Genomic DNA, 15,270 nt, shown 5'->3' with positions numbered 1-15,270 from the left:
GATAATGTGCATTCTTAGTAGTATAAATTTATTTCTATTCATTATAGTTCTATATTTATACAGGTGATATAACTTTCCCATTTTCTTGACTCAAAGGGTTACATGATCAGAATCTTTTCAGGGATACTGAAATTTGTAATTTGTAAAGGAATGAAATAACATTTATATAACTTGGCATATTACTTGATAGGAGACTTCAGGCTTCAGGAAGAATTATTTAAAATTAAATTAATTGGAGGTTTTATTTTAATTGGTGCTCTGAAAAGGTTGTTGTAGAAAATTAAAATTCAGGCATTTTTTAATGAGGAGTCTCCTAAGCAAATAATTTTTATTTCTACACATTCAGTTATAAGCAAATCTTCACAGGAAATGAAACACCTTTTTACTGTTAGTAACCTACCACCAAATACACCTCTTTTTTCAATGAACTTGCACATTTGATGTCTTTTTTCTTAAGCATTTATGGTTGTACTACAGGTTTTTTACCTGTATTCTAAAATGCCATATGCATACAAATTATATGTAGTTGAAAATTTAAGACTAAAAGTTTTTAAAATCTAAGTTTATTGTTTAAAAAATCAGAAACATGTCTTTGAAAATGTAAAGAAATATAAAGATACATATCATAGTATATCTGCAAAAATATGAATTACAGATATATGACTTACCAATAACTTAGAAAACACACAAATAGTATATTTTATTGAAAACTAATTATAAATTTTCATATAAAATAAAATAAAAACATGCCTTCTAAACATGTTAATCAAGAGTCATTTCTTGTCAAGTTATATCTTTAATAACCTTAATAGATCCTAAAATGATATAATTTCAAACATAATTCCATAATAATACACTTAAAATATACATGCAACTGAATGATTAAAAGTAAGAATTTACAGATAATTTTACTGTCACAATTCCCACATTAACTGTACAGATTAGGATCTGAGCTTCTTTCAGGAAAAATACATAAAAATAATTACAAACAATCTTTTTTTCTTATTGCTTAGCAGAAGAAAGCAGAAGATCAGGAAAGAGAATAAACCTTTAACTTAGTGTTAAAAAATTTCAGTAACTTAATGCAGAATTCTCACACAGAGAAAAATATCTTCAACTATCTATTAAGTGGCATCTTTTGGTAACAATCCTAGATACACTTTAGGATCTGATGGCAAAACAAGTTGCAGAGTATACAATTTTGTAAGAAGAGTTATGAATAAAATCTAGGACAGAACTGAATTGTATGTCCTTCAAGCTACCCTTCAAAAATATTTAAACTCTCAGAACTTTTTAAAAAGAAAAAGAAAATCAATTATAAAGTTACATCATATTTTTTACATCATATTTTATAGGACCAGCATCGTCCCTAAATTATCTCTACACATTATAAAAGAAACGAATATGTACATAGTTTGAAATTTCAGAACCTTTTGAAATTTAGGGTTTTAATAGAAAAATTCATGTGTATGCTCCCCAGAAAGTTGTGATGAACTAAAATTCAAGTAAATACTAAAGTTGTATAAAGAATATTTACTATTGTGCTATTGAAATATTGTCATTTGACGTAAACATTTTCTTTTCATTGTGCAAAACACATTTAATTTGTCGCAGCATCAATTTGAATTAGATTTCCTAAACATTGTGTCACACTATCTGTTTCTAAAGAGGATAGGTAGACAAATTCCTCATGTGAAGTCAATATGATGGAGAAATAAAAAACTTCAGCGCTTGCTCAGTGTGATATGTAAATTTTACATTGTCCTGGAAGAAAGGACGGAGCCTAGCTTTATACTAGAGTTTGGGATTTGAAGCCTGGTTGATCCTTCAGGGAAAAAGGGAAAGACTATGTAAAACCACCTAAGAATGGATGCTGAATATTCATATACACACCCATGAATATAACATACACATAAAACAACAGTATCTTTTGAGAAAATCTTATCCTAGGAGGCCTGGGACAGCTTGTACTATTTATCAGCATATTATCTTAATTTAGACTAGAATGAGCCAATCCTTGAAGATAAACTTAATAATTTATGGTACAGATAACAGACTTTTTATATTAGAGATTATTTTTCATATAGCATAATCTCATAAAGGTGTTTATATTCCATGGAGTTGAGAGAGAGAAATTGAATAAAAAGGCATTTATTCTAACACATTTATTTTCATCTTAATAACTATTGTGTAGTTTGGTGATTCTATCTAATGCATTTAAAATTAAACATTTATGTATGACAAATGACACTGTAAACTAAAAAAAAAAAAAAACAATAAATCAGGATAAAATGCCTGTCAGTCACTTGAAGATAAAGAGGGCATAAAATATCACTTAAAAATCATAATGGTCATGCACTGAAGAGAAAATACAAATGAGCACTCATTCATTCATGTACCCAAATTCTCCATTTCTTACAGGGTAGCAGATGGTTCTAAGTACTATAAGAGAAAAAGCTTTAAAAAGAAAGAAAGAAAGCTCTTGGAATAATGAAACACATAGTATAGAAAGGAAGAGTTGTGGAATGTTAAGTGAATAATTGAATGGGAATGGAAAGTGTTTAGATGTTGATTAAGTGCGAAGTAAAATTATGTGGAATGACAGTGACAGAAAGGGCAATGGTGGAGAATGTTACTGCTTAATATAGATTGATAAAATCATATGGATAGCGAATATTTTTGTTTTGTTTTGTTTTTTGACACGGGGTCTCACTGTGTAGTTGAGATTGACCTGGAACTCACTACGTAGCCGAGGCTGGTCTCGAACTCACAGTGATCTTCCTGCCTCAGCCTCCCGAGTGCTGGGAGTATAAGTGTGCAGCACCAATCCCAACTGGATAGCTAATATTAATTTAAAAATTCAAACAGTGGGAGAATAAGCTTTGTGGATTTCCTACAAAAAAGAGATAGAAAATTATGTGTGCTATGGTTTGGATCTTAAATATCTTCCAAAGGCCCTTCTGTTAAAGTCTTCATGCCTAGACTGTAGCACTGCTGGCAACCAGTAGAAATGTTAAGAGATGGGGTCTAGGGAGAGGAAATTAGGTCAGTGAGGGCTACTGGGACCTGTGTTCATCAACTTTGCTGCTGTGACCAAATGTCTGAAAAAGACAATGTGGTTGTTAATTGGACTGTGTTAACTTGACTTGAATAAAAGCCTTCTAGCAGATTTATAAAGCTCCGGGTGTGTCTGTGGATGATGACAGGTAGGCCTCAAACTGAGGAGAGAAGTCACAGTCCTTTCGGGGTGGCACCAACCAATAGGCTTGTCAATTAGATAGAATAAAAAGGGAAAAAAGAAGGAAGAATTCCCTGTTCTCCTTTGGAGGAACTCGTGCTCACTAGGGCTTTTGGACATTCCTTTCAAGATGCTTCAGTCTCTTCTGCCTTCTACTGCAGACTTTTGGCTTTATGATGAGACTCATACCCTGATCTACAGAGGGTGCCAGGCTTTTGTCCTTCCAATGATCCTCTGAGTCTTCAGGATACAAACTGTGACTGGAATTTTCTAACCCTGACTCCATAGGTGGCTATAGTAATCCTATCTAGTAAATTCTTTGTAGAATCGCATGGATATATGTATATCTTTGTATTTCATATATGTGTGTGTGTGTGTGTGTGTGTGTGTGTGTGTGTGTGTGTGTGATTATACCTATGTCTTTGCATTTTATAGATAGATGATAGATAGATATAGATAGATATATGAAATGTTTCTCTACTAAACCACAACTGAAACATTCAACTGAAAGAGGAGTGATTTACTTTGGCTCTCAGTTTCAGAGGTTTCAGTCCATGGTCAGCTGGTTCCATTGCTGTGAATGTCATGGGAGCATATGGTGAAGAAAAGATGCTCACAACACGGTAGCCAGGAATTTAAAAAAAGAGAGAGAGAGAGAGAAAGTGAGAGAGGAAGAGATCATGAACTAGAGATAGTCTGTAAATTCAAATCTTCATAATACGTTTCCTTCAACAAGTTCCTATCTTTTGGTTACATCCCTTCCCAGGAATGTAATCAAATTATGGTCCCATCAACTGATTCATCCATTTGTTGAAGTTAAGTCTTAATGATTCAACCTCTTTCCTCAAAAATCTCATCCATTCAGCACACAAGGCTTTGGGGGAATGTTTGAGATATCAACTACAACAGGACCTCTGCCTTTTATTTTCTTTCTTTGCTTCCTAGACGATATGATGTATCTTTCTCTGCCTTATGATATGTTGTCTTGCCACTTGCTCAAAGGCAACAGATCATGGAACGAACCCTCTGAAACCATGAACTAAAGTAAGCTTTTCTACCTTATAAGTTGATTATCTCAGGAATTTTGTCAGAGTGATCAAAAATTCACTAATGTAATAGGCAAAAGACCCTAAAAGCTGTGACCAAGATTGCTTGTCCATTGTTGCAGGAGGAAAATAATAGAAATGATAGGCAGGCTTGTAGTGCTTTGTGCACACTGGAAGACCTTGGTCTTGACTTACATGAGAGAAAAATCCATCAGTGAGGGCTGGGGATTTAGCTCAATGACACCACATCCATCTTGTAAGTGCAAGGTCCTGAGTTCAATCCCCAGTACCAAAGGAAAAAAAAAATCCATCAGCAATATTGAACAGAGTCAGTAGACATTTGGCATGAAAGACATGAAGTAATCTAAAGAACGAAAACATGTATGGTCAGAGGTCTGAAGCAATCATATGTGTAGAAGTCAGTGATGACGGTACTTAGAAAGAAAGGAGACCTAGAATGACACAGTAGAATTAACATGGGAGAAACAGCGAAAACATGAAAAAGAAAAGTACTTTAGGGAGGAAATAGTTAAAATGTTTCCAATGATTGTAGTGCTTTAACTAAGCTGGAGTTTCAAATACAGTATGTGATTTGGTAATGTGGAAGTTGTCAATGACTTTTCCAGGAGCTATTTTAATGGAATGTAAAAACAAGAGCCTCGCCGAGGGTCAACCGCTGTGGAAGAGTTGAAGACCATCTAGAAGAGTAATCAGAATAAATAAATACTACAGATTACTGGCATGAAATATTTTTTTTAAAAACGCTAACAAAGTTTTCACTAATCCTGAATTTAAAGTGATCAAAAGTGGGACAGAAAAACAAAGAATGCTATCAGGTCAGCTGCCTAATTGAGGGATGATCTGTTCACTGAGAGATCAATCACTGTGAAGACATGAGTGATTTTTGTTGTTGTTGTTTTTAAAATTAATGCATTTGCTCCACATCAAGGTTTGTTTACACTGTGTGGGAAATAAAATCATTTGAAACATTTTAAAGTGATCAGTGCTTTAGAACTATCACCAAAGTTTCTGGTTTAATTAACCTGGGGATAGATAGGATATCAAGATTTTTAAAAATTGCTCTCATATATTTCCAACATGCAGCCAAGTTGTTGAGTGTATGAACAAAGTTTTGACCTGGAAGAATGTCTGTAATGTCTTCATCAGAAAGCAAATTACAGCTGGGTGTGGTGGTGCACGCCTGTAATCCCAGCACTTGGGAGGCTGAGGCAGGAGGATCACAGTGAGTTCGAGACCAGCCTGGGCTACATAATGAATTTCAGGTCAGTCTCAACTATAGAGTGAGACCCTGTCTCAAAAAAACCGAAAAAAAAAAATAAATAAAATAAATAAATAAATAAATAAGAAAATTACATATGGCTCAATGAGTATAGTTTGATTTTAAAATAAATTATAAAAATGTACTATCTTTATTTCTATACCTATCACATTTATGTATGATAAAATCTTTATGTGGGTGAAATGATGAAAAAATAGAAGGCAGAGTATTTTATTTTATTCTATGTTTTGGTCATTGAAATAATATGTAATATTTTTGTACTTTGGGAGAAAAATACCTAATAATATACAAATTACTTAATAACAGATTAAATTAAAAAAGAAGGAATGCAATTGACTTATAAAACTGTCCTTGTTTTCTAACTTATATCGGCTTTTTATTTGAAAGCATAATATAGTTTATTCAATTGCTATTGATCATTTTAGCAGAATTAGAGATCATTTCATAATCTTTGACCCTTTTAAATTCATCTTCAGAAAGATTACTTTTTATTCCTATTACTATTTATACTTTTTGCAGTGTTCACTTTGCCTTTTACTTATTTAAAAGCAAAATTACTTTGGCCTTTTACTCAAAATTCTATTCAGACATCATGCTTTATTTCAACTTGATATTTCAGTCTAATTTTTTATCTCTTTCTCAAAACAAATTCTACCAGGTTTTATTGAACTTTAATAAAATAGAAAGGAGATTTTATAATGCTGTTCTGCTTATACTATTACATATTTTTTCAATATAACACTGTTTTGTCTGTTTAAGAGTTACCTGTAGATGTGAATGTGTTTAGGTGTGTATATATTTGCTTACTCATATTTGAAAAGTTCTAGTCAGTTGTTTTCCCAAAATTGTACAAATTCTCCTGCTTCTCCTATGTTACATTTTTTGTGGTATTTCTCTTCTGAGAAATGAAGCCAAAGCTCAACATATTAAACATTTATACTTTTAGATCAACAATAAACCTATGAAGAGTTCCTTAGCTATTGAATACTAGTATATGAATTTCATTACTGTGTTGCTTTCTACAGATGAGGGCTATAATAGGTCTGCCAATGTTCAACTTCTGACAGACATTCTGTTTAGTTTGGGACCATATAAAAATCACAGCTGGTCTCTTTCATGATGCTTCTGACCTCTTTGATTTTTTCCTTAATTTAGTCTCTATCTTTTTTTTTTTTTTTATCTTGCACATCATAAATACTGAAACATTCAAGCACTGCTAGCCAACCATGGGAAAATCAAGTGAAAGTGAATACAGTGTACCCTTGGCTTACAAACTCAATTCATTGGCAAGGGCTTGTTGTAACTCAAGTTGCTTTTAAGTCAAGACTACCCTTCCCATAAGAAATAATGGAAATACCCATAATGGATTCTGACCTTCTCAAAGCACCCCTTAACTAAACTTTTCATAATAAAAGATTGTATAATGTGTGTAAATTACCAGAAACACTAATAATTTTTCTAGTGTACTCATAAAATAGTTATAAGATGTTCCTAGTTTATCAGAAACAGCAATTTCATATTGTATTCACAACTCAAGTTGACATCTTTGGCTTGCAGGGAGGATGAAATAGAAGGTATTTTTGTTTGGAAGGAGAGTCCCTTTCAACAAGAACATCAGGAATCTGGCTCTCTACCGTCCTTTCTCTCCTTGGAAGAGTCTGCAGCCCACTCGGACCTGCTTTTAGCTCAGTAGGTGTCAACGTTTTCAGAACTAAAAACTGGTCTAAGATTGTCCGTTTCTGTCTTTTCTTTACACTCCTCTGTAGTATGACGCGCCATTGTCGTAAGCAAGTGGATACAATGATTGGCTTTTTCTCTGTTTGCGTGGATCTTCTCTGTCAATTTTTTTTTTTTTGGATTTCCTTCATTTCAGAAGAACTTTGCTGCAGTAATTGTTGACGCTCCTACTCTGCTTGTGAAAGCCCCTCAGCGGCCCTTCTCTGTTGTTCAGTAAGAAGTTGCCAAAGTCCCTCTGTGAACAATTCCTCTGAGTGTTCCTCCCCAAGTTCCTCAACATCACTACTGTGTACCTGCAAGCCTATGGACTCTGCTATAGTGGCAATGTCATCAACCACAGAGTTAATTAAAGGCTCAGGCTCATATATACAACCTTCAAAGTCTCTCTTCTGTATACATTTAGGAATGCTTCCTTCCCGGAAGATCTCAGTGTCCTTAGAGAGACATTGGCCCAATATTTCTCAATTAACCCCACACAGGAAAGGATGTTGTAAGGTGCTTTCCAGAGTTGGATCTGAAACCATATGGAAGTCCTCCAGGAATGCTTCCTTGGTGTATAGCTTCTTAAAGTTACTATAAACTGCTAGTTCATTGGCTTCAGTAAAGGAGTTGTATTAGATGAGAGGAACTCAACTGAAAGCTATGAGAATTCTTCAGCCAGTTCTTCTTCCAGATCTCATAGGTGAGCAGGAGAATTGTCCATGATGAGAAGATCTTTGAGTGGTAAACTTTTGTGCTCGAGATATTTCTTTACAATAGGATAGAAAGCCTCCCTGATCTACTCAAGAAAATGTACTTATTACCAAGATTTTGCATTAGATCTCCACATAACCTCCAGTCTAATCTTTATGACTTCATGTTTTATGAACACTCCAGGGGCCTTAGAGTGATAAACCAAATGAGTTTCATCTTTATTTTTCACTGGCACATAGCAATAAAGTTAGCCTATCCTTCATGGGCTTGTGGCCTGGTGTTTTCTTCTTTTCCTGGGTAATTTATGGTCTCCTGGGCATTTTCTTCCACAAAAGACCAGTTTCATTGCAGTTGAAAACTTGATGAGAGCAAAAGCCATTTACTGTCATCCTCATTTCAAAGAGATGTGTGTAATTTTCACCAGCCCTTGTATCCATACTAGCTGCTTCACCTGCCTAATTATGCTATGGAACCCCAGTTCTTTCTTTAAAATGGTGAAACCACTCTTCACTGGCACGAAATGTTTCACCATTATTACTCATTGATTAATTGTTCTTTAGGAGATCTGCTAGCTTTTGCATAAATTATAGACTAAAATGGGCTACAACCTGCCATCAGCCTTTCATTTATGTACACTTATAATATCCTTTCAACTTTGTCTAACACTGTGGATTGTGACCTACTAATTTGAGGAGCTCCTTTAGCAACACTAGCTTCCTTCTATAAATATTTTCCTCTAAGATTGTTGAGATGGAGGGTTTCGACATGCTGTACATATTAGTGAGAATGGTTACATGAACTCCATTTTCATATTTCTCCACAATTTTTTTTTCTTTTCTATTGTGACTGTTTTCTTTACCTTCCCTTCCTCTTTTAGCGTCTTTTCCAGCTTTTTTTGTGGCCAATCTGATAGCAATAATTCTAGTGATTATATAGAGCACTGATGAAATCACCTCCACAAACAGGAGCATGTGGGCTCAGACTGACATGTACGCTTACATTTGCTTCTCTGTCATGGGATGGGAATTGGGGACATAACTCAAGACTTTGGCCATAAATTAAAACTAAAATTCTGATTATAACCCATGTTCTTTGTATGTGAGGCTGGTCTGACTTGAGGATCCACGTGTATTTTCCAAAATTTCTTGACAGTATTCTCTAGCTTTACTAGCACTCCTCTTTATTTGGCTGGTTTAGTCTAAATAGTCTCTTCTACTGACATTGATTAGTGATTATAAGTTTCTCAATACAAATAATCATATGTGTTTTATATACATGTGTCACGGCTTCAAAATCCTCTCACTGAATATGTAAGAAAATCCCAAACTGTGTCCTTGAAGGTTTGTGCCATTTCCAGCTCTCACTGTGTAAGGTCAGCTAGGACCTTCCACAATAGTTTTAGAGGTCACATGTTTTCTAGAGGAATGGATATTATAAATCTGATTTCCCTACTCTCCTGAGTTTGGTTTGATTGCACTCTTTATTCTGTAATTATCTTGAGAGTTCTGTCATTTCTAGTGCAATTCTTTATTGAAAACATTGCAATGTTTTCAGAATTATTTTCTATATTCTTTGGGCTGTTTTAATAAAATCCTGAAGGGAGGGACTGAAAAAAAAAAGCACTATTTGTGGTTTATCACATAAACAGGGTGTTTTAAAAATTTAATATTGGTTATATTTTGAGTCCTTATGGAAACTGAGATCCTGCCATATTCTTAGTTGAACATCTGCATTAAATTGTTTATAATTAGCTTGCTCACTTCATAATTTGATTGCATATAATTAACAAGTCTATTCAGGTCACATATCAGAAGTAAATAGTTGTGTTTTGATTTAATCACACTTCCTTAAATTGTGAAAGAGATTTCAACTTCTTGCTCAAATTCAAAATATACGTTCTAATGCTGATGTCAGTGAGGTGATCTTATCTCTGTTAACCCAGTGCATTTATATATGGAGTAATTATATAGGTAGGGTAATCCTGTTAGTGCCATTTTGGTGGTTGCTACATTGGAAGGACTAATAAAGTTTTCCTAGTTGGTGAGTGATGTTCACTCAGGTGTTCAGGACAGAAATCGCTTCAACTTTATAATTCCCTGGATTCTCTACGCTTCTTCCACCAGCAGAACAGCAAAGACAATGTGGAATGGGCGCACTTCTTGGAAGACTTGGCCTGAAAGTTGAATGCCACAATCTACTCAGATTCCCCTGGTGGAGATTCCTGGAAATATGGGTGGTCTTCCCTGTCTACAAAGCAAGTGAAAAGAAAAGAAAAATAATACTTCGTATATATATATATATGTATATATATATATATAGAGAGAGAGAGAGAGAGAGAGAGAGAGAGAGAAGGAGGGTTTGATCATTAATGACAATGATAGACTAAAGTATTTTATTCTGAGTTGATGAAATTTAACCACATCAAAGAAATTCACAGCTCTGCCATCCTCATAAACAAAACTCATCACAAAGAGACATTCTGACAAGAAAGAGTCTCGCTAGGACAATGTATACCTCAGCAGTTCTATTCATCTTGACTTCTTAGGCATTAACTCTAATTTAGGAAGAAAGCTTATTCATAACAGTAAAGAAATGTCATAAATGGCTACGCACATGTTCTTCAATGAGCCTGTGTTTCTCAAGAATGAAATGGGTTGATTCAATTTATTTCACTCCTGTACTTCATATCCTAAATGCCTGAGTTTTTCCTCTTGTTCAATGTAATCCACTTGGCAGAAGGTTAAAATAAATAATAATTTAATGAGCTCATCTGGAAAAATGGCTCTCATTTCATTTCTGTAACACTTTTATTCCCCTAGTAAAAACATTTCCAAGTTTTGAGGCATCCCATACATTTTGCAAAATACCGAGTTTTATTCATTTTAAAATATTATTTTTGATATTTCTTAAAACTTCATTAACATAGCACTTATTTAAGTGTAGGTTGTGTCATATCCAAATATTTGGATAATTTTTTATTTTAAATTATTGATTTCCAGTTTAATCTTTGTGTTATTCAAAAACATATTTTCTCCTGCTAAATTTATTAAGGAAGTTTGCTATCTGGACATGATTATAATCTATTCAAGTTCAGTATATTTCTCTTATCAATTAGATCAATTAAGTACATATTCTTTGATTCTTGTTTTATACATCAAATGAGATCAATTAAATATGTTATAAAAAAGCAGTTCAAGCATTAGCTATGGGATATGGGGATTCAGTAGACAGACCCACAGCTAACCTGTTTTGGGGGAAGAAATATTCTGCAGTGTATAAACAAAGTATTGGTCACAGTGGTACAGGTATTTTCAAAATTCATCAAATTTTACATTTAAGATCTGCACATTTCACTGTTTTGAGATTTCTCCTCAATTAAAACTTCAAAAAATAAATTGAAGGAGGCAAGTGAAGAAATTCTTTCTGGAGGAAACTATATAATTATACAATTTAGAAGGAACAGCACATAATGTAAACCTCTATGTACTCAATGCCAGTGTATATTCACTAACAAATAAATGTTAAAGCCAAATTTTCCTGCTTTGCAAGTATAGATACAATTCCTTTTCAGTTTCAAATTGAAAATTCTCTTTTCTAAAACTTTGGTTACCTGAAAGTGTATGATAACTTTACCGAAGCTTTTCACTATGTCACAATTTTCAACAATGCCATTGCCACTATCAGGTTATTAAATTAAAAGAATATTCTAACAATTATTTTTTACCCTAGGAATTTTATTGTTTTCTAATTCTATATTGTATCTTCCCATTGTTTGGTAACATCAGGCCATAAATGAAATCACATAGTACTATCAATTTCTTTAGCTCTTAATCTATCATTAATATACATCTTGTTTGCAATTAAGAATATCTACCAGTAAAAATACATAATACTATCTAATATTGTTAAATTTTTTAGAAATTTAAATTTATGAAGTACCTATTATTTTGCTAACATTCTGGTAACCGCTTTTTGTTTTTGTCTAATTTTGTCCTCACAGCTTTATGAGGCATTGCTCTCATTCCATGTAATAAATGACCAAATTGAAACTGAGTCAGGTTTAACTTCTCTAAGCTTACACAGTGGAGTAATTGTTATTCACGACTAATTCTGTAGCCATTTTCCTTGTTCCCATTACACTAGAGAGCTACAGAATATTCCCCTGTTCAATTTTTAAACAGTATATATTAATGGTATTTTTAATATTTCTATTCACCTAATAAACAAAAATGGTTCTTCAATAACCGTTAAATCCTTTGTTCTCAGCAATCTTCTTTAGTTTTATACATCCCTTAAAACACATTTACATATATTTGATTTAAAATAGGTCACTAGTACATAAAATAATCATATGATTACTTGGCTAGATTTTATATTGCAGGAAATCATGGTTTTATTGAGTGTATATTAACTTCCAAGTTACTACTTAGGAACAATATAGACTCAGGTTTGCCTTTTAAGTTATTTTCCTTCTGAGTCAATAGATCTTCAAATAAGTCTGTTTAGAGGTTGTTACAAGGCAACTCTTAAAAAGACCTCAAGTACCTTATTAATATTTCAGATATAATAAATGTGACTCTACAATAATACATGATTATTCACATCAATCATAGTCTAAAACCCACAACAGATGTTGCATAAATTTATCTATTGCATCTTTATTCTTATTATAAATTAAATTATTTCCAATTTACTTTCCTGAGATGAGATTCACTCTTTTAGCAGATAGCTCACTAACACATTAATATGTGAAGGAAGTTCTCATACCAACTAAATAGCTACTAAAATAAATAATCTTTCATTTGCATATTTTACTTGATTTTTGAATCAGGTGAGTAGATTTTATCTATTAAGATTATGAACTTTATGTCAAACTAGGTTAATTAATTATTATTATATCTGACATTAAATTTGCCATGATATTATAAAGTCATTTTAAACACTATATTCTGAAATGACCTTAAATCATACAAAATTGAATTTTAATTAGAGCTGATACTTTTCTTTGTTGTTTCTACTGAGCTATACATATAGGGTATACTTTTTGAAATTTCAACATTGATTGTATTTAAAAGCATTGCTTTAAAAGATCTAAATCCATGCATTTATATTTGGCATATTTAACAGGTTTAGAGTATTTTTCTTTAAAAAATTCTTCCTAAAGTATTTAACTCATCAAAATTATATCTCATTTAAAATGTTTTAAAAATTTGACTTAATTCACTTTTGCAACTGCTTCACCAATCTGTAGATTTATAAAGTAATTTTTAGGTCAAAGATATCTAAATTCATGGGAAAATTGCTAGTAAAATATTTCTATAGCATATTCAAAGGCTATATTTATTTCCCATCATGATTTACATAGTGAGAATTCCATAAATTTGATAGAATTTGTGGCATTTGAGGACTTCAGAAGACTGTAGGGAGTCAAAAAACACTTTGTTCATTGATAAGACACTGACTAAAAGATAGATTAAGTTCTCCAAATGGAAGTCAATTTAATTCATCTTTTTCTGTGCAAACAATATACAATACTCCAATGTGGAGAGGCTGAAGAATAAGTAAGTGTCAGATGGGCAACGTTGTTGTTAAATATTTCAATTTCTAGGCAAGGAACATTAGTTGATAGAAGTAAGTTGCTGAGAGGAAAAAAAAGTCACCAACACCCTTGTCTGTCTACCTGATCTCTATTGTATATCTTCCATCCTTCAGTTATTAAATTAAGCATATTCAGAAAAGGTAAAAAATATATTCTGTAATTTCCTAACTAATGATACCAGAACCTTAGGCAAATAAAATTTTGTTACTCATGTCCTTTAAAATGTACATTACTTCATTAAAGTGAACACAGATCAATTTTATGGAAATCATTTTTATTTCAAATCAAGGGCTTTGAAGTTTAATACAAGATTATTTGTACTAATTTCAATAATGATGCTACTTTCAAAAACCTTTTAAGAAATAATTTTTAATTTTATCTCCACATTGTTATACTTGGTCCAATGTGTTTCAATACATATATTAAAATTAAAATTATTTTGATATTTTGCAGAATTTATGGGAAGATGTAAGGCTTCTTGAGTACAATGAACATAATTAAATTTTCAAAAATATTCAAATAAATTAATTTGTCTGAAAGAGTAGACAGGGAAAAAATACATTAAGCACGGGTCACCCTGTAACTAATAGCATGTATAAGTTTTGAGAACTTATGCCTATGGTTCACAATGCATTTACTTGGACTTGTAAATTGAACAGCAGGGGAGTTGAGGCCTCAAGTTGGTGGTTGTGGTATTGGGCACGCAGAGTAGAAGAAGGGAAGATAAATAAAAGAGAAGTGGTCAATAATTATTTTATGTATAAGATATGACCAGTGATATTTTGCCTGATAGGCTTATGAAGTTTGTTTTGCTTAATCCAATCTAATTTTTATGGCCAATTTCTTTTTCATTTAATTGAACAGTTTCTTTATCTCCAACATAGGGATGTAATTTCTTTCTGTGCATTCCTGCACCTTTCCCACACAATTTCAGGATATAGATTATACTTAGGACCTTTATAAATAGACTTAATCAACATGATAAACATGCATATAGCAATTATTGCAAATTAACCACTTTGATGTTAATCATTTCTATTTGTGCTTCTCTCCGACTTGATTTTTTATGTCTCCAGAAGAGGTAGCATCAGCATCCTCAGAAGATGCCAACTTTTTGAGTCATCGACATCCTTTAAAGATACAGGGGGATCACCTTGAGCTCCAGAAATGCAAATCAACTGGAAAAACACCAGCTGGCCTTAATCTTTCAACATTGCAGTTGAGTCTGCCTCATGTCAGCAGGCTAGCAGGTATTCTTTTTATAGAAACAGAAACTTCGCAGATGTAGTTGCTGTTTCTTTCCTGTCAAAAGTGAAATTCTCCCTTTCCCAGCTGTATCCAAACACATACTCTCCTCATTCCAACACACAGACGCACACAGAGTTCTACTGTGCAAAGAATATATTATTTGAGAAGCGGTAATGCTGACTAGTATAGAGGCATTAGGAAGAAAGCCTACTCTTTAATTTTGTTCTAAATAGCTTTAAAGTGCAATTGTCAAAAAGTTATCTGCATTTCCACGCTTGATTTAAACAGCACGGGCTTTGTTCTGAAAATAAATTGTCAGTGCCAAGATCCAAATTCAAATACAAACAGTACAGTGGTAATCATTAAGAACATAACTTTTTCTTTAAGAGTCCTCAACACCAGGAAATGG

At 33.0% G+C, this 15,270-nt stretch overlaps 1 long non-coding RNA gene across 1 annotated transcript in view; it reads left to right on the top strand.

Moving 5' to 3' along the window:
* Window positions 1-7,195: 7,195 nt before the first annotated feature.
* LOC117283442 overlaps window positions 7,196-15,270 on the top strand; it is a 28,182-nt gene continuing 20,107 nt past the window's right edge. Inside the window, exons 1-2 of the long non-coding RNA XR_004514439.1 lie at window positions 7,196-7,273; window positions 14,690-14,863. This is a non-coding gene — a long non-coding RNA (uncharacterized LOC117283442). The remainder of the gene's footprint in view (window positions 7,274-14,689; window positions 14,864-15,270) is intronic.

The sequence above is a fragment of the Fukomys damarensis genome, unplaced genomic scaffold, assembly GCF_012274545.1.
Source record: "Fukomys damarensis isolate Sample0158 unplaced genomic scaffold, DMR_v1.0_HiC HiC_scaffold_26, whole genome shotgun sequence".
Lineage (NCBI taxonomy): Eukaryota > Metazoa > Chordata > Mammalia > Rodentia > Bathyergidae > Fukomys > Fukomys damarensis.
The sequence above is the reverse complement of the archived record's forward strand: the minus strand, read 5'-3'. Positions and strand labels throughout refer to the sequence as shown.